Below are 15,222 nucleotides of genomic sequence, written 5' to 3'. Positions count from 1 at the left end.
GCTTTCCAGAAGGATGTTGTAGATATAAAAATCTGATGGTCTAGCTCTATTTTAAACACACTACGTTATCCACAGTTTAAAGTAGTAGGAGAAATTTCTGATACAACAAAGAACTCTTCAGTGAAGCAAAAACTGTAACCCCAATCCTTTTTTAAGTCTTGATTTTTATATACTGGGTTTACTGTTGGGCTGCATACACATCACACATGAGTCAATATGAAAGTCAAAATTCTATGTTAGGCATTTTAATACAGGCTTTAAAAATTATGACTAGCGATGTGCATAATACACATTTTAATTAAAACAACTTTGACAAATGCTTACCATTTTAAGAGAATGTATGATTTAACTTCTTAAGTAAAAACAAAATTTTTTTAAGTTTTTGCTAACTTAAATGGATTCTAAGGCCAAAGAAAATCTAATTAAAATTGAAATGTTCTACTGGAGGGGCACCTGGGTGGCTCAGTCTGTTAAGCGTCTGACTCTTGATTTAGGCTCAGGTCACGATCTTGCGGCTTGTGAGTTGGAGCCCTGCATCAGGCTCCGCGCTGACAGTTCAGAGCCTGCTTGGGATTCTCTCTCCTTCCCTCTCTGCCCCTCTCCCTGTGTACTCTCACTCTCTTTCAAGATAAATAAACTTTTTAAGTGTTCTACTGGAATGTAGAATCTTCAGAAAACCTGTCTTCTAAATTCTGAAGGGGAGAACATTCTTACTCTTCTTCTAAAGGAAAAAGGAAGAAAGGTACTTGTGCAGCAAATTCATTGCAGAGATGGATTCACACTTAAAATATTTATAATGCCAAGTGGTGATATAAAAAAAATAGGAAACAGAGTTTATGATGTCACTGATATAAGCTAAGCCAAAAAACAGCTGTGGGATAAATAAATTATTCGTTTCATCATGAATGAAACCTTCAAAACACATGGCAGCCTTTTGCCATCTACTTGTACGAGGGAAATAGGAGGGAGAGTTCTAGCAGCTGAAGTAAGCTCTTATACCAAGACTTCTAATTAACCAAGTCCTAATACCAGTAATTAAGAGGGAAACAACATTTAAAAGCTATATAAAGACCTTTGAATTCTGCAGTTATTAGCTTGTTTGAGACTGATTTTTTAAAGGGGTTTAATGAGTCCTTCTTAAGCATTTACCACAATCATCTTGCTTTGTACCAAAAAAGCAAAAAATGAAACAGCAAATTGTGAATTATCTTGATGGTGTCTAAAACATCGGAGGGTACACAGACAATACACAGATTGTCTAATTATCCTGAAAATGAAATTATTTATCCCTCAGAACAGTAGTCACAGTTAGCATCTATTTTATAGACATAGAAGATTGGAGCTGGCACGATTTTCTTTTTCTAAATGTGCATATCTTCCATTTCACGGCACAGAAATGAGGTAAAATAAGACTTGCTTGTGGTCAGCAGAAGTGCGCTGGAGGGTTAAAAGCTCTTGGGATGCAAGAACACGCTGTCTTCAGATTCTTTAAATTCAGAGTATTTACTGAGGACTTAGACTGTGAACTGAGCACACAATTTCAGTTAAAGCTCTCTTGGGGTGATCGTGCACATAAGCTTGTCATTAGAGACCACTGCAGTAAGCCGTTCTTTAATAAGCCATATCCGTGTGAAATCTTGCTGAAAAAAACAACCTGTGGTCTAACTGCCTGGAAATTTTAGCAAGCTTAGTATGTGCTAGATCGCTTTTTTTTCTCCTCTACTATCAGAATTATAAGGCAAGACGGGGCGCCCGGGTGGCTCAGTCGGTTAAGTGTTTGACTTTGGCTCAGGTCATGATCTCGCGGTTTATGAGTTCGAGCCCCGCGTTGCGCTCTGTGCTGACAGCTCAGAGCCTGGTGCCTGCTTCGGATTGTGTGTCCCCCTCTCTCTGTCCCTCCCCTGCTCATGCTCTGTCTCTCTCTTTCTCAAAAATAAACAAACATTAAAAAATAAAAATAAAAAGAATTATAAGGCAAGACGTGTTTGGTAGACATTACCAAGAGGAACGGTACAAATACCTGAAATAGGATTTTTTTGGCTCTATTTTAAAGAATAATCCTTTGATAAGAAAGATCCTAATTAACTACTTCATTATACATTTCAGCATAGAGTGATTTTTGTGATTTTCAAGAACTTATTATAAAATACGAAGTGGAAACGTAACCATATGGAGGACACTCAAGCATAGGAGCTTCTTCTGAAGATGGTTGACAAACCAGATTTGTTGTCAAGCGCAATCTCGAATGGCACTCTGGTGTCATTTCCTTGAGACTGGCAAATTGGAACCTTCAAGATATGAGTAACACTTCTCTACGTGGCCTGTGCTGGTCTGATCTTCAACTTCTCTGGAAACTTCCTGTGCTGATGATCAATAGTGAAAGTGCCCGCTGGGTTTTCGAAGACGCGAATGTTAAGTGGTGTCCTATTTTTTCGGAATTAATTGCATTTGGAATGTTCTGAGCGGGAACTCTCTGGTACTACAAGCATCTGGTCATTTTCACATAGTGCTATTTCTGTAAAATCTACATTCTTTCCACCATCAGAATCTATTTCTGTAAAACCTACATTCTCTCCACCATCAGAATCTGCTTCCTTAAAGATAGCTGGACCACATCACGCAGTCATTGCCCTTTAGTATCTTTTCCTACTTGAGGCGATAGATTTGTTAAAGCTAAAACACCTGCTAATCCTGTGTCAGGAATTTGTGCCAGAAGCAAGTGAATATCGATCAACATCTCAAATATTACACTTTAAGATCTACTTGTATACAAAATACTATATAAATAGTATACTCCAGTATTACTCGACCATGACTTTTTACCCGAAGAAACCAGGATGGTGGTGGAACAGTGAAGGAGCACTCTGGGTATTAATCAAAGGGCAGACCAACTGCTTTGTTACATGCAGCAAAATGCATTCGTCCAGGTACCATTTCCGGATCTCTGCATTTGTCCCCACTGCTCCCTCCAGTCCCCAACTCCCCAACTATTTAAAGTCTTTCTTTTAGAATCCCCTTCTCGTCTCTTACTTTCCTCATTGTCAGCAGGCCACTCCGTCCTCCAGCTGAGGCCATCAGGTAAAGTCCTTCAACTTCCGGTCCGGCTCCCCTCCACAAGGTATAAGCCCAGGGGTGTTTTTCCTCCCAGGATAAGGATAAGCTCTCACTCTCTGATTCAAGGCCAGACCCGTCCAACGTGCTGGTCTTCTCACTCCCTGCCTGGAGCTACCCAGCAGAATTCCGTGTGGCTCCCAGGCTGCAACACACACAGGCCCCAGCAGGCCTCAGGTCTCTGTGTGGACGCCCCCTCACACACACTTCCCCCACTCTGTAGCTGGCACCTCTCCCGAGCAGCTCAGGCAGGGGGACTCCACAGATACGTGTTGAACTGAAACTACTAACTTTTCAGCATGAGTTCTTTTCAACAGCTTGAACCAGAACTGAGCCTGTCCCAGATTGTCTGCAGAACAGCACAGAATTCCTGCTCCACTTTATTTTTTCAACCCATTCATGACCCAAAAATGAGGAGTGAGAAATTTCTAGTGACTAAAGTTGCCAGATAAAATGCGAGCTGCTCCGTCAAAACTGATTTTCAAGTAAACAATATGGATCTTAAGTATAAGTAGGTCACAGGGGGCATACTTCTACTAAAAACAATTATTCATTGTTTATCTGAAATTCAAATTTAACTGGGCAGCCTGTATTTTTATTTGCTAAGTCTGACAGCTCTACCAGTGACTCCTTAAAAATTCTCAGAGGACTCAAGGAATGCTTTAGAGCGCTTGGAGATTTGTGTTCCAACTCTGCAAACTTCTCAACTGGGCAGATTCTGTGTCTGTTAATGCAGCTGGGTTTCTTTCTGGACATCTCAGCAACATACTTTAGCAAGTGCTGTTTATTATATAAAATTTTCATTTCTTTTGCCAATTTATAGAATTCCTTTCTAATATCTATTAATGATTTACGCAGAAAGAATACCGTGGTACTGCTCCAAATCTCTTACAAAGCCGATATTCGTATTATCACTATGCCTGAGTCAAGTCCTAGCTACATGTAATAACAATTTTTAAATATTTCATATTTTCAGTTAAACCAGCAAAAGACAATATTGAAGATACCCAAGTCATGTTGGGGTTTCTGTTGTTCATTAATCAGACACCCGAAGACAGACTGTCCTCACCAACAGGCTGGGAGAAGCAGCCTGGCAGGCGGGGGTGGAGCCCGTGATCTAACCGCAGTGTGTGTGTGTGTCTTTGCTGGAGAAGCCTTCCCCAATTGGGAAGCATCTGTAAACCCAGGCGCTTGGGCTTCCGTGTGAATGGGCTGGAACGCGAAAAGAGTCGCCTCTTTCAGCATCCTGTAAATCTTGGAGGCTTGAAATCTTGGTTAGCAGAATGCCTCGCAGGTCGTTTTAAAAGACATACCTGTCTCGCTAAGGAAGGGAAAAGCAGGTTTCTTCTGCAAAGGAGTGAGTACCATTTTAGAGGACCGACTGCCCTGTGTGCCGTTGACCCAAGGTGATGGTGCAATGGAAGTTAAACGAACAGCTTGTTCCGGTCCTGAAAGTTTCCTACGTTAATGTGTTCCTGTTTAAGCGTTCTCGACAGCGATTGCTCGTTACTTAAGACACTGACTCCTTATTCCCATGAAAGAAAGCATTGGGGATGAACAGCTCCCTAAGCGGACGGATACGGAGTGTGCCATCCTCAAAATTTCATCTAGACTGTTCTCGGATTCAACTTGGAGGGAGAGAGTGACCAAGTCCGCCGTGGCCACCGGGTGTCACAAGACGGTAATGAATTAAGACGTCTATCCCGACACAAGCTCAGCACCTGCTTTCCACCATATTGGCCGCTCCGGTTAAGGACGGTTGTCAAGCCACCGGCACCACACGCACACACTGCAGGCATGCAGAACAATGCCTGGATGCCTGCCCAAAACTAGTCTCCAGATGACACACGGGATTTGTGGTCCCATTCCAAAGCTCACCGGGGGTTAGTGGCGTCATTCTCCTGGTTGGTGCGAGAAAAGGGATGGGATTGTTGGGAAAGCGCAAGGGCACAGGGCGCCCACCTGCCGGTGCAGAGAGCGGCGAGGCTCAGCACCACGTTCATTAAACTTGATCTGAAGCAGGCGAGCCTGCGAGGTCGCCCCTGAAATATTCATAAGGCGTGTTACCCGACCTCCGCTCGGAGGTGGGGCAGGCGCAGCCCGCACCCGTACCCGCACTTGGGGGAAAGGCACTCACGACCGCACACGCCACCGCCACGCTCCCCGGTTGCACCTGCCTGGGAAGGAGCGATGCTCTCCTAAGGACTTTCCCGGCAGTTGCAGCAGGTGCGGCGCGCCGGCCCCTCCGGCGGCCCCTCCGGGACGGGGGCGAGGCCGACCCGCTGCCCGCGGCCCCCGCACGGCCCCGGGGGAGCCCCAGGACCCCGTGTCTGCCGCTCGCGGGGCCCAGGCCGCCCTCGGCGTCCCCCCCTCCCATTCCGGCCTCCGCCGGGGATGCTTCCTCCAGAGCCCTCGCTCGGTCGCTAGGTGACCCGCGCCTGGGCCGAAACGCAAACGGCCTCCCGCGCGGCCCCGCGCCCCGCCCCCCCGGGTGCTGGTTCTGGGGGGGCAGGTTGCGGGGAAGGATCTCGGTCCCGAAGCCCCCGCACCGAGGCCGGGCGTGCTTCCCTTCCCAGCCCCTCTCTGGCCACGAGCCTACCTCGCCGCTGCGCCCCGCACGGTGCCGCGTCCCCGTCACCACGTCCCTCCTCCCTAAGGGCGTTCGCCCCTCGCGCCCCTGCCTCTCCGGGGTCGGCCCCCGGCGCGGCGACTCACCGGGCTCCCGGCGGCGGCTGCGGCGGCTGCGGGACGCTCAGCAGGTCCGAGCGCGCGGCGGCCGGGTCTCCATCCCCGCCCTCGGCGGCGGCGCTCCACGCGCTCCGTCCGTCGCCCCGCGCCGCGGCTGCACCGGGAGGCCGCGGCTGCCGCACTGGCTGCGGGCGGGCGGGCGCGGGCGGGGCGGGGGCGGGCCCGGAATCTGGGTCGCGGGGAGCGGAGCCCGCCGGGAGGCGCCCGGGCGGCCGGCGGCGGAGAGGCGACCGAGAGCCGCCCGCGGAGGGCGCGCGGAGGTTTCCCGGGGACCGCGACGCGGACGGCGACTGAGCATGCCCAGTCCCCGGGCGGGGGCGCGGGCGCGGGGCGGGGGCGTGGCGGGGGCGCGGTAGGGGCGCGGCGGGGAGCGGAGGGAGGGGGGCGGCGCTGGGGGCGGGGGAGCGGGGCGGCCGCGCCGGCCCAGGTCAGTGGCACGGGGCCCATCCGCGGGAGGCGCGCGGACCCGGGGACCTGTCGGAGCGAGATGCGCTCCCCGCTCCCTTCCCAGAGAATTGTCCAGAAGTCAAAGTTTGCTGTCAGTTCAGCTGCGGCCCCGCGGCCTCTCCCAGGGATTCCAGCAGTCCAGACGCCCACCCCACCTGCCTTCCTGTGCCTGGGGGCGGGGGGGGGGGTGAGGGGGGAGGGCAGCGTCGCCTTTCCCAACTCCTGGACCGGTCGGGTCAAGTTCTCCCAGGGCCAGCTCTTTCATTAGGTGTAATGGAGAGATCGGGTCCGTCCTCCCGGGTCACATATCTGCATTTCAACCAGGGCTTCGGAAACACTAGCCTCACCCCGGGGTTAATTGTTCTGGAGGGATGGTCCACCTCGTGGTCTGGGACTCTTTGGGGAGCATTGCTTCACCGCGCAATAGCGGTGGCCCAGGACTGCTCCGAAGCCCGTGCCTTGCTTTGGGATGGTGCTCGGTGTTCAATGAAGAAGGTTTCCTCCCCACCTAAGCAAAAAGCTGCTCACGTTAGAGGCAGCATAGGTCAGGGAAAGAGGATGCGCTTCGAGGTCGGCCTTGATTTTCAGTGTCATTTCCTACCCTGGCTCCCTAGCCATTGGGCGCCTCTGTGACCTGGAGGGTGGTGGTCCCGATCTCTCCGGACTGTTGTGAGGATTAAGTGAGGCAATGCGGTCAAACGAAGCACTTGGTACGAGGTAGATGTGCACTGAACAAGAGTCCCTGCGGGTCGCGCGTCCACTCTTCCGTTTTCATGAAAGGGGGGGGGGAGTGCTAATCTTTAAATGGTGAGCATTTGTGCTGTTGCCTTGAATTGAATAAGCTGAAACTTGGATCTTTACAACTTTTTGTTACAAAACATTAGCCACTATTACCGTGTGGTTCAACTCTCCAGTTTCTTTGTACTTCCTTGAAGAAATCTCTAGGGAAAAGCTAGACCAAGGCCGTGTATAGGTGGGACGCGCTTTGGGCAGGATTACCTACATAAGAACTGCACTCTATCGTCTTCTAAGAGTAGTTTAATTGGCCTGCATTCCGCTGTGGTCCGTGTTTCACAACTATTGCAGAAAGCGAGGGGTGCCTGTATGAAAGGAAATTATAGTCTGTTGTGGGGAAGGTAGGTGGTAAGCACCCAAACAATAAATGATCACCGAGGAACAGGTCAAGACTATTTTTGTGTTTGTGTTATTCATCAAATTAATGTATGCAGTCCTGATTCGTCCTTCCAGAAGTATCAATAAAAATATTAATACTGGCCCTAGGCCCACCAGATTACACGGACCTGGCTGCTGACCTACGTGCTGTTGAACCACTGATTTTTACACCTCTCTTTTGACTCCCTCAGCTAAAACTGTCCTAATCCCAAACGATTCTAGGTGGGTACCTGCAATCCCATATGATGAATGGAAGATGGTGAGGGGTAGGCCAGAGAGTTTAATCCCCACACCAAGTTATAGCCTTTCTCTGACTTCAAGGAATCTCCTCTCCAATGGCTAGATTCAGCCTGAATGCCCATATCTTCGGAATCCCAATCATCTCTCCCAGGATCATACACCACTCCCAGTCCCTCACCCTCTCACGACCTTTGGCCTCTGTGTATGTGAATAGTTCTTCTCTGTCATACATCATTTGACTGTTTGGATCTACCCACGATCGGAATGACTCAAGCTTTTCTCTCTGATTCTCTTATTATCTGAGTGTGAGACAGACTTGGAGCCACGAAGAACCAACTTTCCTGAAGCGGATGCGTATACATGTGTTCCATGGCATTGGTGACACCCTTGTCACGTGACACCCTGTAGGGCGGGATCTCATTCATCCTTAGATGGCCACACTAGCTGGTGATCATTATACAATAGATCCTCAAGATAAGATTGTGGAATGAATAAATGAATGTATCCAGGTTCTCAACTCTTCTTGCCTCCTCAGACTATAGTTCTTTTCTAACTATTCTTCCTACTAAGGCTAGGGTTTGGCTCCATTTCATCCTTTTCTACTCCATGATTTCCCTCCTGCCACAAATGCACAGATTTCTGCACTTTAGGGTCCACAGAGCATTCTAGAGAGAGCCTTAGCCATGATTTGTTACAAATTTGTGTGTTTTAACTAAAGCCACAACCTATTATCTATAAAACAGTATCACTCTTGCTTCCTCCAATCCACGGCAACTGTCTTTAAAATTGGGTCTCTTTTCCAACTCCCACCCACCCACCACGTTTTGAACAATGAACCTCTGGCTCTCCCCACTGCAGCAGCGAAGAGAGACCATCAAGGGTCATCAGCTCATTATTATAAATATGTCCTCCATCCCCTCTTTCTTCTTCCTCTTCTTTCTCAGCAGAGTAGGTATTATCCTTATTCTCACGTGCTAGTCCAGTCCAATAGACTATTTTCTTCCATCTTTGGTCCCTCCCTTTTGGCTGTCACCAACTTTCTCTCTCTTATCTCTCTCAACCACCTTCTATCTTCTGATAAACATACTCAGAGTTTGTTAGGAGACCTGATTTGACACCATTGCCCTTTTAAGATGTCTAAAAATGACGGTCTAGTATAATGCTCTTAGGGGTTCTTTAAAGAAAACTGATTCGCTCTTTCCCGTCTCCAGGCATTTCTGTTGTGCCTCATCACGGCTACAGTTACAACTGCCAAGTTTGTAAGTACACAAAGATGTGTGACCTCATGGCCTGCTAACTGAAAAAGCTTTTCTAAATATCTCCATCATCAGACGTCTTTTATCTGTTAGTAGAGTACCAGCTAGGTGCCGTTCAAGGAAAACTCCTCTGACGTGCATGCAGCTTTGTCACAGGCAAATAAAGCATTTCTCGTCAGTTAATCAACATTGGAACACTCAACGGATAGACAGTTTAGTAGGGTGACATACAAAGAGGCGCGTAGAGTTTCAGGTAACAGCCTGTTGCAGACTGCTGCATCTTTGGATTCATCCAGAAAGTCCTCCCGGGCTTCCAAACTGGTGAGGGTTCTTGCCCAGGTGGCTTGGAAGCAATTAATTGTTGGAATGAAGGAAGCCAAGTGTTTGGTGACATTTGCTACAGCAACGTTACATAAAGTGAAAGCGCCAGCCTGGAAAGTCAGGGATGTAGGCTTCATTGTTTTCAGTTTTCTCCCTAAAGTGAGGATGACGAGAAGAACGTCTGCCTCAGAGTGTTGCTGGCGGGATCAAATGAATGATTTGTAAGGTGCTTAGCTTTGTGGCTAGCCCATTGTGCTCAATAGACGTTAGCCGTGAGTCTAGCTGCATTGTTTTTGGATCAAAATCGTATTTAACAGATTACCGTGAGATCAATGGACGTGGTAGTTGAAGGAACCGAGATCGTCCGATGTAGCATTTAGACGTAATGAGTGGAGACGATCTACAGAGGAGGAAATTGTGCCACCAAAGCCTGCCCTAATTACAGCAGTGGAGCTGAGGAGGAGGGGAATGCTGTGCTCCATCATCTACGGGATTCCACATCAGCTCATTACAGGTGACGCAGAGTCTGGGTCTCTCCAGGCAGGTGGGTATGCCGCCCTGCTCAGGAGATCTCTCACTGAACATCATCCTTAGGAATGTATTTGAATAAAAGCCTCCCCACCCAGAGGTTTCTATCTTTGGCAAGGGTTCTGTTGAGCAATGGGCAAGTGGGAGTTTCCTGCCTGGATCATTTTGTGGGTGGGGTGGAAGTCAGGGCCCATGTATTTATTTTTAATCTAGCTCCGGTCTTGGGTTTTTTGACTTGAAGAACTGCTGGTAGAAGATGTATGTGTTGTGTATATTGGCATCATAATGAAACCAGAAAGGCAACCTCTGGGCTTCAAAAGTATTGGGCCTTGTCCCCTTTTGCCTAATTGTTGTGTCAAGTTTAGAAATCAATTTAAGGCCGTTCTGTCTTCCAACAGCATGGGTTTTATAAGCCTGTTGGAGTTCTGGGTACAAAACAGAAGTGGCAGCTGGACCCGGTATGCCTGTTAATATCTATGTTGATAAAATTGTGCCTGGGATTATGTGAGTGTTAATCATCATGCCAGAGAATTCTCGAAACCAAGTACAATAAGGCTCTTAGACACGTTGCCTGCCATGTTAGTAGTTCTCAAAATATGGGATAGCGAGGGCTTTCTGGGGGCCTAAACACTGACACGTTTACTGATCATTTATTGAGCACCTAGTGTATATAATGTATTGTGCTAGATAACTGGGGGGACAAAGATGGATAACACACCATCTATGATCTTGAGGAACTCCTATCCAAAGAGAGGTATAAACATGTGTACACACACACACACACACACACACACACACACACACACACAGGTTTTCTCTAACATGGGATTAAATCTCTACTAAACCTCCTTCTGTTCCCCTTTCAATCACCCTGTCAGACTCCTCTGGGCCTGGTTTTTGTTTAAGATGTCACTGCCCCATGACAATGCAGGCCCCAAATAGCTGTGAGTCCTGGTGCTTAGTCTTACCAGCCAAGTCCAAGGGAGTTCAATTAATCTCCAAAAGGTGGCTGACCCTGCAGGAATCCAAGAGCAAGAAACTGATGTCAGATAACAGGGCACACGTTGGAATATTTTGTGACTGACACTGTCTGATGCTCCTACGTGGAAATTTTGGTGGGCCCAACCTACAATGGCCTTTCCTGGTGGGCAGCCTTGAGCTGGGGCATTGACGTTTAATATGTGGCAGCTTCTAGACTAGAATATATTTAAGGAGCAAACTAACATTTTTGAAGGGTTTTGTTGTTGTTGTTGTTTGTTTTTGTTTTTGTTTTTGTTTTGGAGGACAGTCAAGTTTAGTGGATGGGAGAAAATGTAGGCTTCTATTAGTCTTTGAAAATCAAGCTGTGATTCGAGTTAAGAAGCTGTGTCGTTTCTTCGTGAAAATTGATGCTGCTTAGGTTGCAGTGAAATCCTTTGGTAAAACTCTGGAAAGATAAGTTACCTGGTTGGATGCCAACATAAACTTCAAGGACAATTCAAGACACCTGCAAAAACACGTGTCTTCCCATGGACAACAAATAAGAAAAGGCATTTATTGAAAAATGACATGACCTAAAATACATAAAAGTAAGTGGGAATGTCCTTGGCTTTGTGGATGGTGCTGGGCTAGACACGGCTCTATATATGGCATCATTTCCCTTACCGGTCAAAGCCTAGCCAACTTCTTGGATCTCAGTAGTGGTGTAAAGGAGTTTCATGTGTATTAAATTTTAAATTGCTCGTTGCTGATCCTGGGGTTGGAACCCTGCTCCACGTTGTTTTAGGTGGGACAGTGAAATTAGCTGTATTGTTTATGGCATCTTCAAAGACCGCTGAGAACCGGAACTCATGGCTCAGGTGATTGGACTTGAAGGAATCCATGTTCAGGGATCTCAGGATAGATACAGCAGTGCCCAACACTCTGTTGCTTCTGGTGTTGACTTGGGGGACACAGTCAAGAAGGATGTGGCCAGACTTCACCCAAAGGATACAGGAGTGCTGATGCATAGGCACACTTGTACCCCAATGTTTATAGCAACACTTTCAACAATAGCCAAATGATGGAAAGAGCTCAAATATCCACCAACTCATGGATGGATAAAGATGTGGTTTATATATACAATGGAATACAACTTGGCAATGAGAAAGAATGAAGTCCGGCCATTTGCAACAGCATGGATGGAACTGTGCTAAGTGAAATGAGTCAGGCAGAGAAAGATGGAGATCATATGTTTTCACTCATATGTGGGACTTGAGAAACTTAACAGAAGACCATGGGGGAGGGGAAGGGGAAAAAAGTATATATATATATGTGCGTGTATATATATACACCGTAAGAGACTTTTAAATACAGAGAAGAGGGGCACCTACGTGGCTGAGTCGAGCGTCTGACTTTGGTTCAGGTCATGATCTTGCGGTTCTTGAGTTTGAGCCCCACATCGGGCTCTGTGCTGACAGCTCAGAGCCTGGAGCCTGCTGCATATTCTGTGTCTCCCTCTCTCTCTGCCCTCCTCTGCTCATGCTCTGTCTCTGTCTCTCTCTCAAAAAATAAACATTAAAAAAATTTAAATACAGAGAAGAAACTGAGGGGGGAAGGGAGCGGGGGGGGTAGTAGGGGGGTGGGGAAAATGGGTGATGGGCATTGAGGAGGGCACTTGTTGGGATGGGCACTGGGTGTTACATGTAAGTGATGAATCATGGGAATCTACTCCCAAAGCCAAGAGCACATTGTATACACTGTATGTTAGCTAACTTGACAATACATTTTACATTAAAAAAAAAAAAGGATGTGGCTAGAATGGCAAAGAAATGGCTCCTTGTTTTTTTTTTATTTATTTTTTATTTTTCTTTATCTATTTTGAGAGAGAGAGATAGAGCACGAGTGAAGAGGGGCAGAGAGAGGGGAAGAGAATCCCAAGCAGGCTCTGCACTGCCAGCACAGAGCCCGATGTGGGGCTCAATCTCATGAACTGTGAGATCATGACCTGAGCTGAAACCAAGAGTCAGATGCTTAACCGACTGAGCCCCCCAGGCACCCCTCTTTTTTTTTTTAATTTGAGAAAGAGAGAGAGAGAGAGGTGAGGGGCAAAGGGAGGGAGAGAGAGAGAGAGAGAGAGAGAGAGAGAGAGAATCTCAAGCAGACTCCATGCTCAGGGCAGAGCCCAATAGGCTCAATCCCACGACCCTGGGATCATGACCTAAGCTGAAATCAAGAGTCGGACGCTCAACTGACTGAGCCACCCAGGTGCCCCTGGCTCCTGGTTTCTAATTCATGGGGGATTGAAGTCTCCATTCCTAGAGAAAGGGACAGTTCTCATCACTGGAAGGAAAAATAGTTTTCCATTAAAAAAACACAAAACAAAACTGAGTGAGGGTCGGGAGGCATATGGAGAATCTTAAATTTGTACTTTTCTCAATCATTAATTTCACATATAGTTTTCATTAAAATAATTTTGTCATGTTATGCTCTTTACACGGTAAAACTACCAGTGGACAGGGGCGCCTGGGTGGCTCAGTCGGTTTAGCGTCCGACTTCGGCTCAGGTCATGATCTCACGGTTTGTGAGTTCGAACCCCGCATCAGGCTCTGTGCTAACAGCTCAGATCCTGGAGCCTGCTTCGGATTCTGTCTCCCTCTCTCTCTGCCCCTCCCATGCTCATGCTCTGTCTCTCTCTGTCTCAAAAATAAATAAACATTAAAAAAAAAAAAACTACCAGTGGACAGCATTTTGGTGACTTTTGTGAGCAGTCTATGTGGATGCAGTGAAAATTTTTGAATTAGGACCTAGTTTAGTTAAAAGAATTCTGTTGGACGCATAGTCTAGGATAATAATTAAAAGAGATAAAAAAAATCTCTGGCAATATTGCATTTAAAACAGATGGCTTGGTCATGCTAAAACTATTGAAAGGCTACAGTGGAGACATGATAACAAATATTACACAACATAATGTTGTTGCAAGTCTCTCATTTCACCACAGACTGAATTTATGGGGTTCTTCTATTACAAACTATTTTCCAATAAAAGTTCCATATGTTTACCTGACATGTGTACTGTACCACTTGCCTTAAACTTGAATATACTATTTACGTCACAATCAACATCAAACCTAACGGCTTTTTTTTTTTAATGTCTGTAGAGCAGAAGTTTTCGTTTTTATTTTGTAACTGAATAATTCTGATTCTTCTCAAAATCAATGTAATTGATTCATCTTCAGGTGAGACAACCCTGAAGATCAAGTTATAGTTGTTGGTGCTTTAAATTTATTTTTTCTTAGAATCTACCAGCTTGTTGCTGAAAGAGGGAAAAATATAATAAAATGTGGCTTTTTCTGTAATAGTTATTTATGTGGTAGAGAAGAATTTGAGTTAAGTTTTAAGTATTGGGGATGCCTTTAAAATCTGTTCACTAATTGAAATCCTATATTATGTGACCTATTGGCAAAAAATTCTGTACTGAGAAGCAAAAAAAAAGTAATTTTTGTGACTATGTATTTATTTCCTGTCGAAAGCAACAGAGCCCCTCCCCACCCCCCATTTTGGAAGTATGAGTAGGTAATGTATTTTGAATAAATAAGGGATGGATGGATAGATAAGTGGATGGATGGGCAGATAAATGGAGGGAGGAGGGAGGGATGGGACATGGACAAGGCATTTATCTGTCCAGAATTTTCTGAGACTCACCAGATTTTCAAATATTTTTCTCTCGGGGCGCCTGGGTGGCTCAGTCAGTTAAGCGTCCGACTTCGACTCAGGTCATGATCTCATGAACCCACAGGTTCGTGGGTTTAAGCCCCATGTTGGGCTCTGCACCGATAGGTCAGAGCCTGGAACCTGCTTCAGATTCTGTCTTCCTCTCACTCTGCCCCTCCCCCGCTGCTGCTCCTGCTCTGTCTCTCTCTGTGTCTCTCTCAAAAATAAACAAACATTGGGGCGCCTGGGTGGCGCAGTCGGTTAAGCGTCCGACTTCAGCCAGGTCACGATCTCGCGGTCCGCGAGTTCGAGCCCCGCGTCAGGCTCTGGGCTGATGGCTCAGAGCCTGGAGCCTGTTTCCGATTCTGTGTCTCCCTCTCTCTCTGCCCCTCGCCTGTTCATGCTCTGTCTCTCTCTGTCCCAAAAATAAATAAACGTTGAAAAAAAAAATTTTTTTAAAAAAAAAATAAACAAACATTAAAAAAATATTTTCTCTCATTGTCAGATTCCGTTTCAGATGATGAATCTCAATTTTTGGTTCGGAAGATGTGTTACCATATACGTGAAGATATTTCTCTTACTAATTTAATATGCAAACTAGAAAAAAAAAAGATTACCATGACATCCTGTCTTCGTGCTGGATTTATTGAGTGCTATGTGCTAGGTTCTGGTGGATAGTGGGGATGTGAAGGTAAATAATGTGGAGACCAGCCTCAAAAATAGTAGCA

The sequence above is a fragment of the Lynx rufus genome, unplaced genomic scaffold (assembly GCF_022079265.1).
Source record: "Lynx rufus isolate CCGP_SWC_20201006 ecotype Redwood Valley unplaced genomic scaffold, mLynRuf1.p SCAF_9, whole genome shotgun sequence".
Lineage (NCBI taxonomy): Eukaryota > Metazoa > Chordata > Mammalia > Carnivora > Felidae > Lynx > Lynx rufus.
The sequence above is the reverse complement of the archived record's forward strand: the minus strand, read 5'-3'. Positions refer to the sequence as shown.